Source organism: Palaemon carinicauda, chromosome 9, assembly GCF_036898095.1.
Source record: "Palaemon carinicauda isolate YSFRI2023 chromosome 9, ASM3689809v2, whole genome shotgun sequence".
Taxonomy (NCBI): domain Eukaryota; kingdom Metazoa; phylum Arthropoda; class Malacostraca; order Decapoda; family Palaemonidae; genus Palaemon; species Palaemon carinicauda.
In genome coordinates, this window is record NC_090733.1 from 144,333,681 (window position 1) to 144,339,680 (window position 6,000).

Below are 6,000 nucleotides of genomic sequence, written 5' to 3' on the forward strand. Positions count from 1 at the left end.
CTTGTCACCAGGTGCTTTGAAAAGTAAGGCCTTCAGGCTTTTTACTGGGGTTATAGAGTTTTGTTTCTCATGGGTTATTGTTATAAACACAGATTTAATTTCTTGTCAATTAATGAAGATTTTCTGAATTTGTGGTACAACTTTTTGAATAATTTTGGTGCTTTATACCCAAATGTCCCATTTACATGTTCATCGCACCTTATATGATTAAAAAGAGAGTTACCAATTACCTAATAATTCTTTAAAATTAGGATTGTGGCATATTATATTTCTTTATATATAGATTGTTTTATTTATGATGAGAGGTGTCTAAGAACAAGTTTAATAATTGAATGAAAATAGCTGTTAACTGTCTAGACTGTGAATTCCTTGGTCGTTTTTTGTAGCTCCCTTTTGGTCCCCAGCTGCTTTCACTTTCTACTCTTCTACTTTACCTGCTCTAATTTTATTCTGCCTTCTATCCTTTGGGTCAGTTCTCAAGAAATAGGACACACCCAAATGAAAAGAATACAAGAAATTGATTTCACATCTATTCATATTGGCTTTAGCTCTTCTTAATCATTACTTATAATAAGGTGTTGCCTGTGTAACTTTTTTTTTTTTAAGCGTATGTCGTTGATTATTGTGTACAATAGGATACCTAAATAGGCAGCTGTTGCTATTCATGAAAGCATGACATAAGCAAGTCAGGAGGGGTTGCTATTTACTGTACCTGTTTTTATAAGTGTTATAGGAGGGTCTGTTGTTGCTGTCCCTGTCTTATTTGACTCTCTCTCTCTCCTCTCTCTCTCTCCTCTCTCTCTCTCTCTCTCTCTCTCTCTCTCTCTCTCTCTCTCTCTGCATGTTGATTGCTATCGATTTTGCGCATCCATTGTGATATATTACACCACCACTGTGGAAAATAATTTTCTTATGCATGTTATGCGATTGTGTATGCAGGTTGCAGTATTTTGTTACCCAGGTTTGTGTGGTTTTTCGATTTGTAGCAAGTATGGTCCTTGGGAAATTGTGGATTCTTTAGTGTGAATAACTGCTTTGGCCAGTATGTAGTTTTACATTAGTATCCTAATACAGCTTTAATGATAAAGCTACATTGTTACCATGCTTTGTTATGTACTTAGTAGAGAAGTACTCTTGAGTAATCAATTTGGTAGTATCTGGCGTGTCAACTATAAGACTCAGACTGTTAAGTCCGGCATTTAACTAGTAGCCCGAGTGTTTGTTAGAGCTGTACGCTTCCAAACTGGATACTTATGGAAATTGTAGTTTCGTTGCGGTCGGACAGAGTACTGTATTCTAAAGCTAGTTAATTGACCAACTTGCATTTACTGTATTAAATGAACTCCCAGTGTTCAATTTCCAATTAAAAAGAGTTGTCGTCTAACATATTATTTCGTCAGAGTATTGACCGAGAGCTTTTTCTGTTCCCATCGTGCATAATTTTGAACCGTTAAATTCTCCTGTTTTGGAATTTTGGGAATCGTGGTGACCTAATGGCCTTATTAAAGAGAATTAGGGATGGTATTGCGTATATCACTGGATAAAGGATTATGACATGGTTTAGATTTGGTCCATTTTTGTATCCTAAATAGGCTTGCCCATGCATAGCCTCTTTCATTTAATTTTTCAAGAATTTCGACCTTATACGTGCCCTCTAAGCATTTTTTGTTTGTAGAAAGTTTCTAAAAGGTTGATGTTTGCAATTATTCTCAATACATTACTTTGGGCAGATATTTAGTCGAATCTTGGCAGACTATGTCGTGCCACCACGTCTGTCAATATGCAACTAGGATCAATATCAGCTGCTCCAGTTGATAATGAGCCTTGTTGCACCGGAAGAGTTCGTTATTGTGTTGGGTAAGACGTCGTGGTCTACTTAGTGAATGGAATAAAAGCTGTTGATAAACAGATTTGTGTGTATATATAATATATATATATATATATATATATGTATATATATATATGTGTGTGTATATATATATATATATATATATATATATAGTATATATATATATATATATATATATATATATTGTGTTGTATTGCAAGTTGCTTAAAAAGTTGCTGTGTGTTATATAGTTAAGAATACATTATTAAATGTTACCCTCGTCAATAAGACTTTATTCACAGCCTCCTATCATTCTATAAATGGCATATCTTTCATTAATCCTTTCATCTTCAGAAATATTGTAAGGGTCTTTTTATATTACCCGTCCCTATCGTCATTTATTATTGAAGCTGGAACATAATACGGACCAACGAACATATCTCGACCGAGTGAATCCAAGAGACTTTTTGGAGAATCTGCGTTATGTAAATCTCTGCAGCAAATATACAGTAGCTACCAGTGCCTGAGTACGTTTGAGATAGATCCAAATGATGTCATGCGTCACTTTTTAATCGTGTTTCATGGTTAAACTCATTTATAAACTTTTTTTCCTTTTAGTTTGTGTCGTTAGGTTCTTTAAAATGGGCTCGTTTGTTGCTCGATATTTTGTAAAGCTGCTGTTTTTGAAGGATAAAGGTCAGTTTCAAATAAGAGTTGCATGCTAGAATGGTCGGCTTATTCTTTCGTTCACTACATTCCGTTATTGTTTCAAGTTTTTATCTATTAATTTCAGGCATAGTCATTACTATTTTTTCCCTTGTGTTTTAAAAGGATTTGTGTTATTCGTGTTAGGGCTTGGAAATATAATTATATTGTACTTGTTTACTATATTGGCTGACTAATATGGCATTCTTCACTTTTTTCTGAGGTTTTGTGACTCTCTCTCTCTCTCTCTCTCTCTCTCTCTCTCTCTCTCTCTCTCTCTCTCTCTCTCTCTCTCTCTCTCTCTCTCTCTCTCTCTCTCTCTCTCTCTCTCTTCTGAGAATTACAGTTTGAATGATGAATATTCAAGTGACTCGCGGCAGTGGGGAACCTTAATACCGTACAAACTAATCTATCAATCGCTTTACTTTTACTTAATTCACGCTTTTCTTATGTGATAGTGTCACCTTTGTAAACGTAAAATATATTTTGCTTTATACTCGATTTCAATTCTGTGCTGGTGGTCCAAGTTCCTTTGTATGTTTTGTTGTCATTTTCTTCCTCAAAGGCCTTTTAAGGGGAGATGTGGTTTGGTATTTCATTAAACAAAGTCGTGCTCCCCGTTTCACCTGTAGAAATTACCGTTATTTCATTAAAATGCCTCTTAATAAGAAACGTGTAATTTTTCATTGGCTAAAGGGTTTGTCTTGTAATCACAATTATTTTAGTTGTCAATCACGCATTAGGCAAAAATTGTTTCGTTCCTTTTTCTTAATACTTATATATTGACAAATGAATAATCATATTACTTAATACCTGTAGGTTTACTTACCTGGTTGCTCACACCTGAAGACTTCTTGCGAGAATTTGCACAAGTTTTTTTGTTCCACGTTTTCCTGACACAGCGTAGTTTTGGAACGACCGTTTTTGTTATTTCGAATCCTTTTGTTCAAGTATTTACTCTTAAACTATTGTTTAAGGCAATTGTAGTAGCTTCAACGACCTGTCCTTAACCTAACCATTGGCCTGAATGATAGCAAAATACTATATTTCGGTAGTCTTATTTCATCAAGGTAATTCAATTCTATAATTTAGATTTATTTTTGCTCCGCTTATTTGGTCCTGCTTTGTTGCACAGCTTTTCCCTTTCTTCACTGTACCTCACGCGGTGTGCGGTAGTCATTACTCCCCCCCCCCCCAGCTGCTTTTGCTTTGTATACTTTTTATTTACTTTCGTTACCGCTTCCTTTCTTCCATCTCACTATCAAACCTTTTCTAACTTTTATTCCTGCGTGTATCTGCAGGGTTTCCCCCAGTTGCACTTGGGTGCTGAATGGCCTTACAGGTCCCAGCGCTTGGCTATATAACACAACTTCGTAAATTCAATCGAATCCGTTATTCACAGACATGTATTTATAAATGCCGTTAAATGATCCAAACTTTACTATTAGCAAAGGAAAAATTTCACCTAAATGAATCCTTAGATTTATGAACCTTTTATTGTAAGCGAAAGGTCACTGATTAAAGCCATGAAGTGAAAATTAGAATCATTCAAAATTAAAATTCTCTCTCTCTCTCTCTCTCTCTCTCTCTCTCTCTCGAAAATATCTATGAAATACTTTTCAATTTGTTTAATAATTTGGGGCTTTGATCTGATCTTTTCTCTTTAAATACTTGTAGGCTATATTGATTCTCTCTCTCTCTCTCTCGCTCTCTCTCTCTCTCTCTCTCTCTCTCGCTCTCTCTCTCTCTCTCGCTCTCTCTCTCTCTCTCCACAAACTCTATTATTAGGGAACACCTAATAGACATTCTAAATTCTTAAAGGAATAACAAATGTAAACTACAACCACCTCTTCATGCTTAGCACAAATGAGTCCAGAGGTAACGGATACAAACTGGATTTAAAAAGATAAACCACCATTCGAAATAGCAAATACGTGTAACAAACTTCCAGGGGATGTAATAAACAGTAACATGTTAACTGAATTCAAGAATAAGTTAGACAAGACCATAAAAAACTCTAAACAAACTAATTCGCTCTACCAAAGAGGAAATGGAGTTTCCGCGAATGGACTAAAAAGTCTTTGAGACAATCCAAAATCCTTGTAACTCTCTCTCTCTCTCTCTCTCTCTCTCTCTCTCTCTCTCGTAATTTCTGTTGCTTTAAAATTTCGATGCTTGCTATTATCTTTTCAAGGTTTGGGTTTCCTAGTCATGTAACTGTATTTCTTGCACTTATGATTTATCTTTATTGTATAAGCTACTGTTCAACAATACATGACAAGGCGTGAGAAAACTTTGGCCTTGTAATCACCGTTCTATCAATCTTGACATTTCCCTCATTCTCGGATTTTTCCACTATAGTGCATCATCCTATGGCGATTTCACTTTTATTTTATTGTTTGTGGCATTTTTAAACATCCACTGATTACCTCTTTATTTTCTCTGTGGAATTTTTTTTTCTAAATTTGTTATTATAATGTCTTATCAAGGTTTTGACTGTGGAGTATAAATGTGAGAAATTTCGACTTATTGATATTTGTTATTCTTTGAAATGTATTCATGACTTTTATTTCTTTATACTAGAGTTTGTTTGTTGTATAGTTCTGCTGCAGAGCTTCTTTCGTTCATTAACTTCTCGGTAGTTGGTCTGAAGCCATGTATTCTGTAGACCTTGCACCGAGAAATATTCTGGCTGGAAATATTTTTTTTCTATCAAAACTGAAATTTTTTTTTTATTCATGGCTTAGGTGTATTTTTTTTAAAGTGACAATTTACGTAACTTGACCCACTATAGCCCATAAACTTGGGTCACGATTTGAAATTCACATTATTGAGGACAGTTATAAACTCAATTCCATACTTTCCCAGAAATTCGAAACTGAATCTGACCCAGCTTTTTATTTGATATCTATCAAAGCTTCTCTTTTTGTTTATGTACATGTTCCTGCCATGACCTCGTTCGATTAAAAGAGTCCTTTACGTATTTTGTGTGATATGTACAGCCTTGTATCTTTGCTTATACATATCACCACGTAGCATTCATTGGATATTCAGTAATATTGTAATGGATGATGGTGTTATTAATTCAGAATAAGGTATTGGTCGTTACAGGCACCCATGCTGTTTTCATTAGTGATAGTTATTTCCGAAGCAGCAATAGAAGAGGAGGAAGTCTGTTCACGTACAAATATTTTTTTTCTCTCTCTCTCTCTCTCTCTCTCTCTCTCTCTCTCTCTCGGAAATATCTAGATATACAAACTCACCTAACTAATGTTTTCTTTTCGGGGTTGTGACATTGGTGTAAATGATTTAGTTCTAAACTTTGTATGAAGGTAATTACGATCACTATGACACTTGATCATATTGGGGATAATTCAGATAAACAAACTGATACTGTTATATGCTAGATATTCATTCTCGTCATCGAGACTACATCTTTTATTCAAGGACTTCCTTCTGTGGTACAG